The sequence below is a fragment of the Cupressus sempervirens genome, chromosome 3, assembly GCF_028749045.1.
Source record: "Cupressus sempervirens isolate cs-2001-9-10 chromosome 3, ASM2874904v1, whole genome shotgun sequence".
Lineage (NCBI taxonomy): Eukaryota > Viridiplantae > Streptophyta > Pinopsida > Cupressales > Cupressaceae > Cupressus > Cupressus sempervirens.
In genome coordinates, this window is record NC_143120.1 from 345448544 (window position 1) to 345463912 (window position 15369).

General features: G+C 34.0%; 1 pseudogene across 1 annotated transcript; it reads right to left on the reverse strand.

Moving 5' to 3' along the window:
- Positions 1-288: 288 nt before the first annotated feature.
- Positions 289-3263, reverse strand: LOC149566398 (pentatricopeptide repeat-containing protein At3g16610 pseudogene; annotated as a pseudogene). Its single transcript, XR_016362187.1, has one exon. The product of XR_016362187.1 is annotated as a pentatricopeptide repeat-containing protein At3g16610 pseudogene (transcript).
- Between the last annotated feature and the right edge of the window lie 12106 nt (positions 3264-15369).

Genomic DNA, 15369 nt, shown 5'->3' on the forward strand with positions numbered 1-15369 from the left:
GTAAATAATTCTTAATAAGTCTATCAGAAATCAAGAAGTTCAATACTCTTGCAACATAGAAAATAAGGCTAGAATCATACCCTACAAAACTTGACAAAACAATACTCCTATATTTCTTGACCAAAAGAACTTTCCTCTTTGAGAACATCAAGCACTTTTGTGCCGGGTATAAGCACTGCATATTGGGTATCTCCAACGTAATGATTGCCTTGTATATTCGTGTTTTTGTTGGCTAAATTTGATAAGGGTATCACCAATAGTCTGGACGGAAAATGACAATCCTTAAAATGGTGGAAATATAAAGCATCCCTCAATATAATTTCTCAATAACAGTCCTGGAGACTAACTTGGTGGCTATGTTGTAGCCACTTTAGAAACAGAGGTTCTTGATTATACAAATAGATGTCCCTACTAAGGGCATGTATCTAAATATGCCCTCAAAGAATTCTTCTAGTCATTATCTAGGATTCTAGAGTAAGTCATTTTACACACAGGTTTTTGCTAATCCAGATAGATGTCCCTAGCGATAGCAGTTCCTCAATATAACCTCAACGAATATTTCTTCCTAATCTTCGTCCATAGGATGCAGAACACAGTTTGTATCAAGTACCTATTTCTTGCGTATCACTACCCACTTGATTAAGTACACCCAGCATTTTGAAAAGTTCTATAAAATTTCTCCAGCTGTGGATGTGATATGTCTCCTACAACAAATTTGTGCACTCTGTTCTGAAGCCGAATCCAGCTGCAGCCTGGAGTCTTTTTTAATCCCTTGTCTTTCATCATTTTTCTCATTCTTCCTACATCACCCCATTTTCCAGCTGCTGCATATAAATTTGAAAGGAGAACATAAGGTCCAACATTTTCAGGTTCAAGCTCAAAAAGGTGTCTTGCCACTTCTTCAGCTAAATCTATATCAATATGGATTCTGCAGGCACCAAGCAATGCTCCCCAGACATCAGCATTAGCTTCAAATGGCATACCTTTCACCAAGTCATGTGCCTCAGCCAAGCACCCAGCTCGGCCAAGGAGGTCCACCATGCAGCTATATTGCTCTATGTTGGGTTCAATGCAATACTTCTTCCTCATCACTTCGAAGTAATGCATGCCTTCGTACACAAGGCCGGCATGGCTGCAAGCAGTTAGAAGAGCTGTAAAACATACAGAGTCTGGATTTATACCTTCCTGCTGCATTTGATGGAAAAGAGAAATTGCATATTCTCCAAGCCCATTCATCCCACATCCTGCAATCATTGCAGTCCAGGAAATAACATCTCTTTGAGAGATGCCGTCAAACACATGTTGTGCAACTTTGATACTCCCACATTTAGCATACAAATCAATAAGAGCACTACCCACAAGAACATTCAAGTCAATTTCGTTTCTTATACAATAGTTATGAATTTCCTTTCCCTGTTCCAAACTTTCTAAATGTGTACATACTGACAGAACACTAGCAACAGTAACAGAGTCTGGTTTGACTCCTGCCTCCTGCATTCGGTGAAACAATTTCAGGGCTTCGTCATAGCACTCATTGTCGATATAGCATGCAATCATCCCATTCCACGAGACAACATCTCTCTGATATATTCTGTCAAACAAATGGCATGCGGCATCCACAGAACCGCATTTAGAATACAAAGCCAGAAGAGCGCTCATCACAACAACGTTTGAAACTAACCCGCTCCTGATTATGAAACTATGGAGCTGCTTTCCTGGATGAAGAGCACTCAGAGATGCACAAGCAGGGAGGACGCTGGCGGCTGTAACTGAGTTCGGATCCATACCTTCTATGAGCATGGAATGAAAAAGTCTCAAGGCGTCTTCACAATGACCGTTCTGCGAATAACCTGCAATCATTGCATTCCATAATGCTACATCTCTTTGAGACATTTCATCAAAAATTATACGGGCATAACTTATGCAACCACAATCAGCATACATTGTCAAAAGGGCGCCTTGAACAATTCCCTGTGAATCCAATCTTCTTTTAATTGCATAACTATGTACCTCTTTGCCCTGATTAAGAGCCTCTCCTTGACCAGACACGGACAGAATACTCACAATGGTGTATGAATCTGGTTTCAACCCAATCGACAACATCTGAAGAAAGAGCTCTAAAGCCTGTTCAGTGCACCTGTTTTGGGCATAACCGGAGATCATCATGTTCCAGGAAACCAAGTCTCTTTGAGGTGATCTGTCCTGAGATTCACATTCAGACATCCCATTGAACCCTAGGTGTATATCCTTTAAGTCTCTATGAGGAATTTTCGTTAACAATGGGATTGAAACCGGTAAATGACTGTAAGAAATTTTATCATACATTTCGTGGGTATCCCATGGTTTCCTATCGGGTATCCTGTCAAACGTTCGATGTGCATCTTGAACTTCTCTATGAGACATTTCATCAAATACTTGACGCGCATTCTGCAACCCTCCGCATTTTACATACATATCAATGAGAGCATTGAGCACAAAGCAGTCTCTCTCAAACCCTATTGTAATTACATAACCATGGATCCCTTTACCGTGCTGCAGTGCTAAAAGACCTCCACAGGCTTTGAGAACGCAAGGAAACATAAAACTATCGGGTTTTACGCCAACCCATTGCATTTCGTAATACAAAATAAGAGCTTCCTCAAATAAACCATCCCTTACAGAAGCTGTAACCATGGCAGTCCATGTGACACTGTTTCTGCAAATAATCCTATCGAAAACGAGTTTTACACCGGAGAAATTTCCACACTTTGAATACATGTTCATAAGACTCGTTTGCAAATAAACATTTTGTTCGATCCCAAGGGTAACGATGCGAGCATGGACTCGCTTTCCTTCACGAAGGGATTTCATGGCAGCACATGTTTGCAGTTGAGAAACCCAAGTATCGAATAAAACTGGAACTATGGTAGGCTGGTCACTGACATTTGTGTTGAATGATTCTATCTGTTTTTTGCAGTTTTCTGTAAGGCATTCTGTCAAACACTTGACCTGAATACTTCTCATACAATTGAAATGCTTTCGCAAACTATATTTACTCCATAATTTGATCATAAAATCAAATGAGCTACAAACTGGACCAGGAGAATTAAAGCATATCCCAGAAAATTATTTAACATTGATAATTTGTGAGGGCTCGTTTGGCTCCTCCCTGTGTAATTTGGTATTGGCAGTTCTGTACATAACCATTCTATTCGTATGAAGCCTTACTTGTCTATTGGATAGTATATTTTAAGCCTTTCTTCTTCTTGTTTCACTACGTTGCCAGCCCTTTTTAAATAAAATTTAGAGCATTAAGTATACTAGGAAATTAAATATAACCAAAACAATTCCTTCCAAATGTATATTTGGCAGTTTTTTGACTGCTTTCTTTTTTTTCCATTTTTTAGTTGAAAAATTAGTAAAATTAGGTTTGAATGTTGGAGATAGTGAAATCGTACCTCTTTAAATCTCTACAATTGGCATTCTTAAGAAAGTCAGTGGTTTTTCTGTATTGCCCCATTTTGCATACATGCATATTAGAGTAGTTGCATGTATGAGGGGAAAATATTAATAAAAACTAAACAAATAGAGTGGCCATACTTATCAGATAAATAATTTGTAGATTTCAATTTTATAATTTTGAAGAACATTTGATAGGTTGGATTTCAAATCTCACCCCAAAATTAGATGAATGAAACATTTTTATATGAATGCAAAGGAGTAAATCTCCAAATTTAATAACAAGGAAATAATGAAAGGTCGAGACCAAAGTTGTATCACCCTTAAACATCACAATTTCATACCCTCACCAATGGAAGATCTATCAACCAAAAATTTATTAGAAACTAAACCATGATGTTATATATCGTGGAGAAAGCTCTAATATGAGCTTGTTAAGGGGAAATAGCAAGGGCATTTACATATATTTACCTATATCGATTGTACAGTGAAGACCAAACTTCAAATTTGGAGGGCTTGGCAAGTCTATAAGAGCTCCCTCAATGTTATCAACAAACTAATGCAAACGGAGGGTATAGCAGAGTGTTGACTATTCTGGTGGGCTCTTCTATATTTTTGGCCATATACTCTAAACCTATGAATTTGGAAAGGCTATATTGTCCAAATGCAGGCCAATTATTCCATCCATGGCAATACCACCTCTTTTAGGGACAATGGGAAATGGACAATTTGTCATCCTTGGCTATGATGGTGGCTAAAGAATTGATAACATAGAGGATGCAGGTAGCTAAAATTTTGGTTCTTGATTTCTCATCTTTTTGTTAAATTCTTTTTATTTTCTAAAATTGATACTTATCTAGGCAAAATTTTGGGTATTGCTTTACATCATTTCATAAAACTCTCATAATGTTTAAATTGATAAGATGCGTTGGAATGCATTAAAAATTATAAATTTGGTTATCAAATTTCTCTCATGGAGTGTAATTATTGTGTGATATACACAAAATTTATTTGCAGGGAACCTCTCAAAATATTTGAGTAGTTCATGTGTGAGTTTGGCATGCAACTATAGTTTCTAGTGAATGAGGGTTGTAATTAACCCCAACCATCTCATCATATCTTAAAACATTTGAGTTAGTCATGTGTGAGTTTGGTGTGCAACTATAGTTTCTAGTGAATGAGGGCTGTAATTACCCCCAACCATCTCATCATATATGCTTGTATGTGATCATTGTGTGTGTTTTGATCATCTTCATGTTTGCATACAACAAAAAGATAAATTCAAATGTTATCTGGCATGCATTTTCCATTAATATGAATGCAATATTTTTATCATTGATGTAGGAAAAATCTCCTTTATGGACCATTGTTGATCTTGTTTATGTTGAATGGCTATTTCTCAAAATAATCAAATCCTACTCCACCTTCTTCAAATTGTTATTCCTAATAAAAAAACAAAAGCTCCATCTCTCCTTCATCAACTCCCTCTCCTTTATAAACATAGTAGTGTCTCTAAATAAGTGAGTTTTCCATTCTTTTGACTTTCACTAATCTCCTCAGGAATGTTCCTTTCCATGCAATGGTGACAACAAAATCTTCCTTGCAGATTGACTAAGCTATGTATTATGTTCTTCAATAGTGATCTCCTTTGTAAAGATCAACTTCTTCTTCCAAATGATTGATGGAATTGTTCAAGAAAAATAACTATCAAATCCTACTCCACATTCACAAACAAAAACCCTAAAGTTGGGGCACCCAAAACAAATTTTGCAATGAACTAATGCCATATAGATGGTATAAAATTGAATTCACTCCATGAAAATAGAAAATATATAAATGAAATTCATCAAGCCAATAGTGTAAATTAGGAATTAAAATTTTTTTTACTTCCTAATTTTGATAATTAAATTGTACAGTATCCCTTATCTTCTATAAGAAAATAAGAGTCTTCTACAATTTGACCAAGAACAAAAACAATAGATCATCTCTAACATTATTACTAACATGATTGTGAACCATATCCATTAAGACGTCTAAACCTAAATAACCTAAATTACATGCCTTGTCAATTTTAAAAAAAAAAAATCTTTGGTGAATTACTAGCAATTGCATTTGATAAAATCCCTAATGCACTTGGTAAAATTAGAGTACCCTTAATATTGTTCCATTGATAGTGCAAAGCTATTGTGATAGTGCTATTCATTTTTCAGTCTTCCTGGCCCAACACTTCCAATTATTTCTTCCTTCTTTTAGTTTTTTAGTTTTTCGTGAATAAAACTTACTTTCTTTTTTTTATTAATCTTTGGGGCCTATTATTTCAATATACCTTTCTTTTTTTTTCAATTGATCTGCCTATTAATATTAATTTTTGAAAATAAAAAAATCTACATTTCTAAAGTTTAGAAAGAATGGTAGAGCAATAGGCATGCTAGAAGTTTTGAACACTAGTTAAGGACTCCATCATCATACATTACCATTGATATTCCTAGGTTTATATTATTATTCTTGCTGATCAAATGGTCCCTGGAAGAAAAATTTTTACTCTTTTGTTGTGTGCAAAAGTATAAAAACAAAAAAAATGCCTTTTTTTTAGTTTATTGATTTTATAGTCAAACAAGAAAGATCTTGTTTATCAATCTTATGGTTTTATGGCCTTCCTCTTTGGTTTAAGTATAATATGGTTTCTTCTTACCAATTTTTTTATCACAATACACATATCTATATATTTTATTTAGTCCTTGTGAATGCTTTAACTACAAGTCTTCTTATCCTTTATGCACTGTTGAGTTTGTACAATTTGTTGGGTAGCTTATTTCACAATTGTTAAACTCTTGACATACTATTGAACACCAAGCTCAGTGCACATGCTATTGATCAGGAATCTCCATTTTAGCTAAAAATAACTTTTATATCTAATAACACTTTAGGTTAGTCGTATTTATCCTATTTTGGCTATCTCAGCAATCTACTTTCTCTATCTTTTGTATTAATTATTCTGTCATTCCTTTTATTGGTAATAGTGGAGATGAGAGTTTGTACACTTGCTAGATGTTTTTTTCGATATATCTATCATGATTCAACATAATCTCTATGCCAATGTTTTGATTGTATTCTTTTTGGGACTAATGTCATTAGTATATATATATATATATATATATATATATATATATATATATATATATATATATATATATATATATATATATATATATATATATATATATATATATATATTCTAATTAAATTTAGAATTTCATTTTTTTTAAGAAAAAATAAAAACATCATTCATAATTTAATTCTATCTGTAGTGCATAAATCTCTTCCTTGTGATTGTGAAGGTTCTTAAGTAACATCATCTTCGAGGCATCTCTCTTGTATATCTTAATCTTTGGCTTGAGTCCCTTACAACTTTCCTTAGAAGAAACAAAGCTTTGATATCAATTGTTATAATGATTTGTAATAACTAACAGAGGGAGGGTAAATCAATTATCCTAAGCTCCAAATGTACCAATTCAACTTTTAATAACTTCAAACAACTTAATCAATCTTAGAAACACACTCATTTTATATAGCATATCATCAACAATTTAAAATTTCATGCAATATTTTAACTCTTTCTCACTATATGTGTCGAATGCAAGTAAATAAACTACTATAAAACATAGAATGCAAAACAATAACATAAACACCTAAAAATTACACTATGACATTAAGATTTAATGTGGAAACCCAATTTGGGAAAAAATACCAAGTAACATGCAACCAATTTCCATTCTTCTAAAGAGAGCTCATTTAAGACCCAACACTATTAGACATTATACAACACACTCTTAAATGTGACCCTATTAAAGGATTTAATCACCCTATTCAGAGTGGCCTTGTTAGATGACTTTGGATCATTCCATTTGAATGTCACTTTGATTAAAGGATTTACACAATGACTATTAGGTCAACCTTAATTAAAGGATTTTGATTGATATAATGGTTAGAATTTAACAATAGGTTTGATCTATAAAGTACAACTCACTTAAAAAAATTAGATCTCCATCCTCACATCTATTGGTTTATTGACTGACCTCCCTTAACATCTTTATCATTGATCTTCTTGGAATCTCCTTAAGCAGTCAATTCTTCACCAAACTTTTCACACTTAAATTTTGTTGTTATCCTCTTTACAACTTCTCCTTAAGATCTCCAATCAACCACAAACCAATCTTTAAATTCATTTTCTATGCCTCCATAAATATGTGTTGGAATTACAATAGGAAAGGTAAACTTTAGGGAGGGGGGGAATCAATAGTTTAAACTTGGACCCATAAAACTTTCACCACACATCCATCTCATACCTTAACAAATAAATTGAAATAACATGTAAAGCATGTACATCTAAAACATGTAAACATATAAGAAATCACACACATATGAAACCAAATATGATTACCTAGACACCCTCCAATGAGCAGCTAAAACTGGGGTGGGGATGACACCCACAAATCTTCACTACTATAGTAATAAAGTGTATCCAATGAAGGTCATGATGTTTTGATTATGGAACATGATCTACCCTAAGGAAGGCCTATCCTATTAAAGGCTTACAAAACTTGTTAGGTCTCACCTTGTTAGAAGTGTGCTTGGTCAAAGGACTTTAACTTACAACTAAGTAAGCACCTTGTTAGAGGATTTCATACAGCCTATTAGGACTACTCTATTAAGAGATTTTGACTAAAATCACTTGTTAAAATGTATCAGTATTGATCCTATAGTTAGCACTTTCTTTTTTGATAATAGATCACCTCTAAACTAATGTCTTTTCAATCCTTCTTGATTAGATGTCTCTTTGTTGTATCCTTTTCTTTCCTCTATTCTACTATAACTATTTCTGCAATGTAATCTCACTTCATAACTTCTAAGCCACCATGAATTCTTTTTTTATTCATGAAAAATATTCTCTTCACTCCTTTTAACATTCATGGAAAGTTTTGGGTTTGTCCTCCTTAAGAAGACTTTAGTGACTTAGGGTTAGGTATGAATCTACGATTGAGATTCATCCATTTTGTTGCTTAATAATTCTCATTTTTTGATTGGATGCACGTAATTGCATAGGGAATCCAACTAGAGATTCATCCTTATCTCCAAAATATCATAATTCATCCTTAGGTCAGCTCAAAAATGGTTTACATAGTTGTTTGTGCCTTTACAAACAAATATGTCAAAACTATTTCACTCGACATCTGAAGTTTCTAATGCTCAACATGCACTAATATTTATACTATGACTTAGCATCTATAATGCTTGGTATCCACTATTTACTCAGCTTCTCAATCACTCGACATACATTATATACTCGGCACTTGAGTGACTTAACATTCACTATGACTCCACATGGTCTAATATGTACATGTTGTGCTTGGCATGTACTACTTGTTTTGCATGAACTAAGTAAGTAACCTAAGTGTGTTGACACTCACTTGTCAAAACCAATATGAGATCAACAATCTTCCCCTTTGACATGAGTGTCAAAAACACTTGAGTATGCATTAACATCCTTATCCTTATAAGCATAACATATTTATAACTCAACTTATGTATAAAGCTTCAAAATGCCAAATTTTTGTAATAACTTGTATACCTCAAAATTTGATAACTCCCTCTGAGTTGATATGAGTATTTTGTATCCAAAATCTGATACTCCTGCTGAGTAAATCTAATACTTCCTGACTTCATGCTGAGTATGCTTGCTCTTCCCTTAGCTTATTTTGTCTTTCCTATGTCCTTTGTCTTACTTTTGTCTTTGTCCTTTGTCTTACTTATGTTTCCCCCTTCGCTTACTCTCCCTCATTTCTCATTCTCATTATATCTCTCCAAAATTCTTATTCTTCCCCAAAATATTCCTCCCCCTTTTTGACACTTATGTCAATGGGCTAGACACTTATAGTATGTTTGTCTAGAAAAGATTTATGGACATCCAATATCATCTTGAGAGATGCATCCTAGTTCTCACATGCTATATTTAATGACTTGATTTGGATTGCTAGCTCGACAACAAGGTAAACTAGACCATCTAATGTAGAAAGATTTGGGTCTTTCTTCATTAGGGTCTCAGCATAGCCTAGTTCCTTGTGTAAAATTTCCATATGGGGGATGAGAGTTTCCTAGATGCTAGTTAGTTTGGCCCTTATGTTGGCCTCATCTACTATCAATATAGCTAACTAACTCTAGGTTTGAAGAAATATCTTGAGATGCTTCTCACTCTGAGCTAGATTCATAGGTAGTTTAGCAATTGATGAACTTATTTGATTTTCCAAGCTCAAGATGTGATTTCTAGTCTCTTGGGTGAAGAGTGAGGGATTGCACAATTTAGTGTACAATGAGAATATGTTCTCAAGTATCTTCTTCACATCCTCAACCTTGGTTGCTAATGCAACTTGTATCAGTGCTATGTCACCTGATATTTTCTCATTCACTTTGTTTTGGAACTTCTTTTCTAACCATTCTAGTAATTTAGCATTAGTATCTAGGTCTTCATTACTGACCTTCTCCACTATGTCTATTAGTTGTTCCATTAGTGGTTTGTTCTCATTAGGAGTTGGCAAACTGAATATATCTAAAAGAATGTCTTTAATATCCTGTAGTGCTTGTTTCAACTTATGCTCCCTTCTAAGCATTTCTTGATGCTTCTTCCTTGCTAGGGCTTGTTACAATATGCCCATTTGTATGGTTATTATATCATAGTCATAATTGGGGAAAATGATTTCTTCATTAAGGCTCACATCTTAACAATGTATGACTTCTACTATCTTTGACAAACTCAAGCTTGGCACTGAGATCTACAATAGTGTAGCATCTATACTCGACTTTTGAAGAGTTTGTGTGGAAGGAGTGTTAGATGCTAGTAAGGTTACCAGTGCTTGGATGGAAAATTTCACCTTCACCTTTGATGTTAGCTCTATCTCTTTAGGCTTGCCCTATTTTGTCACAATGACATGACTTGCACTTTGATCTTGTGTTGTAGGTGTAGATAAGTCTATTTGAGCTATTTCTTGTTGTTCTACAATAGCAACATGTGTTTCCACTATGCTCATCTCTATTGTATCAACCTTTGAAAATGTATCTTCTGGTATTTGGACAAAAGTTTGTACATTAGTGACTGGAGGGATGATAGAAGGTGGTTCTTGTGGATTCACCTTTTCCCTTGGAGCATTAGTCACTATCTTCTGTAGTTCATCCATGCTTACCAACACAAGGTTATCACAAAGTTTGGCCTACAGTGTTGTTTGATCTAATATCTTCTTTAAATCATACTTTGTAAGGGGATTGATGTTCTGGGCTGATAGATCAAAAACATCCTTAATAATTACTATTTCAGTAGTCTCCCTTGTGACATGTTGAGGACTAACACTCAACAATTGTGTGTCTTGGACACTCTATTCTTTTGACTGCTCTAGCTTAGTTGTTGCCTTGTCATCTATTTTCATTTTTTCTCCTCCCTCAATTGTGTCAATATGATCATCTTCTTTATCATCCTTCACTTCAATGAGTGCTTGTTCTCCTTCCTTAACTATAGTAAAACCATAAGTGAGCTTCCACATCTATGTGGACTTCTTAGCAACATCCTCAATATTATTTTGTAAAATTTAGAAGGCTTTTTATTTAGGTGTAAACCTAACTACATATTTCTTTATAGCCTTAGTAATCTATACCTTAGTAATTTTAGGCATCACTTGGGCTAGAGATGTTTCTCTAATTTGTCTCTCCAAGTTTAGACAATAGTGCCATTTTTTCTCAACTCTATCATATCAACTCTTTGGCATTGATTTGGCAATCTTTGGAGGGGTTGTCTTGAATTTTTCCATCATAGTATATATGGCTTCTTCCACTTGATTTTTCTCCACTTTACCAAGATTGTCAAAATCAACATGACTAAATCTTGATAAGTTTGCACTGTTTCTAACATTTTCACATAAATTGTCTAAGTCTAAAAGAGGATTATGACTCACCACCTTAAATTGGTTATTGTCATCTGACTCTATTTTCTCTTCATTAGACTTGACTTGTGTAACATATTTTCTTCTTGGTCTCTTATGCTCTTGACCTCCTTGTTCTACTGGTTTGATCTTCTCCTTAGCCTTTTGAGTTGTTGCATGTGTACTAGCCCTTGTAGTAGGTGCAGTAGGCTTGGCTTGGCTTGGTTTTACAATCTTCTTAGCCCTTGCCACTAGTTGTGCCTTTGCCTTTCTCTTCTTTTTATTAGTGGGTGTAGGTGCTTCCTCGATTTCTTCTCCCTTGGCACCTTTACCTATTTCACTCTCCTCCTCTTTTGGCTGATCTTCATTCATCCTCTTTTTCTTCTTCTTCTTCCTCCTCGGCACCCTCTCCAAACCTAGCTTTCAACTTCTTCACTATCTTCTCTTTTTCCTTCATGTAGAGGTAGTCTTCAATTCCATGGTAATTTTGGTTTTAGCCATTTCATAGTTTCCAAATACCTTTCTAGTTTTATGTACCTCTTTTGATAGTAATGCAATTATAGTTATTTCATAACCAAATGGCCTCAACCATCTTACTTTTGGTGTAGCAGCTTGTACAAAAGTGTAGTTAGCATCCACTAGAAAACATACATCATCATATTCTTTTTCTACTAGTGACACTGGTATTCTGAACCTTTTCTTCATTGACTATTTGAAATTTTCAAAGTAGCTAGTCATCATAGATTCAAAGTTCTCTCCTAACTATTCAATGTATTCATCAATCTGTACTGCTACCAACCTATTGGTTTTCCATGCAACTATTCCAAATGTTGGAAAGGTGTTTTGCACATAAAAGAATATAAAAATCAATATAGAACCAAATTTTCATTGTGCACTCTTTGTCTTTTTGATTTCTCCAAGGTGCTCCATCAATTGTTGCAATTGTAGCTTTTCTAGATCATATGTATGATCTTTCTTAACAATTTTATATTTGACATCCACAGTTATATAGGACACACTATTTAATCTACTAGATAGATAGAATTTGTGTGAAATAACCCTTACAACAAAGTTTATCAAAGGATCAGTGATTGTGTCAATTGTTATGCCTCTCTTGTTCTATACAACTCCAATATTTTTCTCAATCACCTCCTTTGAGTCACTTCTCAGTGTCTTAGGCTGATCTAGGGTTGGGTAACTAGTAACCCTATGAATTATCCTTTTGGTTATCTTGATAGGTCCATTGTCCAGGCATAATGAACTATCATGAATTTGATTAAGTGTTATCCTAATCCACTCTATCTTAAACACATTTGGAAAATCTAGGGCTCATGTTAATCCCTTCTTCCCTAAAATTTTGAGTTCTTCCTTCACTACACCATTATCATAGAGTCTACCATATGCTTCCCCAATCTGCATATCCCCAATGCTACCAATCATATAGTTGTAGCATTTTCTCACATCTTGTATCATTAAAATGTTCAGTGGAATTGTTGAGAATGCACCAGAAGGGTCTTGCTTATAAGAAATATCAAGAATAGCTTTGAAAATTGGTTGCTTAACTTTTTTACTCACTAATTGGACATTTAAAACTTCCTTTCCTTCTATATTCTTCAAACTTGATGCCACTTTGTGAAACTAGGGTTTTTGAAACTAAAAAACTGCTTAGCTTGGCTCTTTATAAATACCTTATGAAATCTGATGAACTAGTGTAGAATAACTACTTGGATCTTCTATAACTACTTGGAATGGATTTCTAGATCAACTTATACTCTACTTACTCTTTCTCAAATTTGAAATGATGAAAAATTAGATAAAATCAATCAAATACCCTTTGAAAACCTTTGAAAACCTTGCAATAAATGCTAAGTGCTTACACAGCTGTAAGCTCAGCATAAATCAATTTTAGGCTCACTTAGCAACCATTGATATTTCCATCACTTGACAACCACTATGAGCTTAGCATCAACTACCTAGTCTGTTAGCTCAACATCTTCTAGCATTCCACTTGGCACATATAGGAAAATTTTCATGCTTGGTAATAACATGAAAAACCTAAAGATTTATCTTTGATTCCTACTAACATCTTACATCTTTATTCATGCTAATGTAATCCTTTCATTACTAAAGCCTTTGGAGCTGACGTGTGATATAACATTTGAATATTAGTCTCACATACCTCCTGATTGCCTAGTTTGATGAGGTGTGATCACCTAACCCATTGGGTAAAGTGGTCACTTTTCCATTTGATCTACTACAATCATATTTATTTTTCCATATATCTTATTCATCTCATTTTTGATGTGTTCAACATCTTCCTTACCTTTGCTTTTATCAAATTCGCATCTTGGTGCTTTTGACCTTGTTGGACAATATCTACTTATGTGACCAATCCTCAAACAAATAAAACATGTGGTTTGACTCAACCACCTTTGGTAGTTACCATTGAAGTTTGTCCTAATACAATTCTCAGGAACATGACCATATTCTTGACAATAATGATAGCTATACCTTGTATTATAATCCCAACTATAAGAGTTGTCATTTTTCCTTACCTTTGTTTGCCTGTTTGATGACCACATTGGTTTTCATTTGCATTCAAAAGCTCTATGTCCATACTTTTGATAGTTATAAAAATATCCTTCAAATCTCTATGTGTGCATGGTCTTGGCTCTACATTCATATGCCTGATGACCTTGCTTGTTGCACTTGTGGTAGTGAACCATGTGCTTAGGCTTGATATTTTGATTTTTAGTCTTGCTGCTACACATATTAGTAGTATGTTCCTTCTTAGCACAATTATGACAAGTAGGTTTGGAGTTCTTACCTTTTTTTTCCTTTCTTATGAAAATTAGGTTCGGAGTTCTTGCCTTTTTTGCTCCTTTGTTCCTTTGGATGATTCTCCTTCTTTAGTACTTGTGAATCTCAGTCCATATGTATCTTTATTGGATCTAGGGGATCTCAATAATTTCTCAAATTATTTGATGGCTTCATTGGGCTTGTTGAAACTTTTAGCAAATTCTTTTTCCCTCTTTAGGTCACTCTACAATTGTTCATTCTGCAACTTCAATGTAGTTATCTCAATGTCCTTGACATTTAGTTCATAGTTGGCATTCATCATTTGACTTAGAGTATTCAATTGCATGTTGAAAATCTTGGTTAACTTTTTAACTTGTCTTCCAATCTATTGCTTGAAATTATTTTTCCTTCTTCGAACATGGCTTTGTCTTCCATAGCTTTCTTCTTCTATTCAGTCACCTCACGTAGTAGTATGGCTTGTGATTCTTGTTCTAACTTGAGATTTCTAATTTCCTTAGCTTGGGCTCTATTCTTTTCCATCAAATCTGCATCTGCTACATCAAATTCATTTGAGTTTCCATCTAAAAATTTATCTTAGTAGTTTCTACCTCTTTGTATTGTGTGTGGGTAAAAGCACAAACCTATGTCACCCTTTTGTAAAGGAAAAGGCTAACAAAAGTATAATTGTTCACCTTCAATGACATAAAATTAGTATTATTCTTTTGAATTTGAAAATGAATTAAACTAGTGAAAAGTATAGAAATGGATAAAGTTTGGGATTATAATTTTTAATAATTATTTTGAATAAGAAATTATATGTTTCCCTAATTTTTATAGATAATATTTTATCTATTGAAAAACACTGAAAATTAGGGGTCTAGTTCCCACCACAAAACTATATGGAAATAAACTTATTTCCCTTTGATCTTAGAATATGTTATTGATAACATCTATAGCTAGAAAAAATAAAAAATAAAAAATAACTTTAGAGCTATATTTTCTCTTTTATAATGATTCAAATTTCAACTCACCCAAGATTGATAGTTTTCAGCTCCCACCACATTTTTGAAAACAAAGCTATTCTAACCAGGAGAAAAATTATACATTCTAGAAGAGGACTCTCTCATCTAAAACGCCATGTAATTTTTTTAAAAATTTGATATAATTT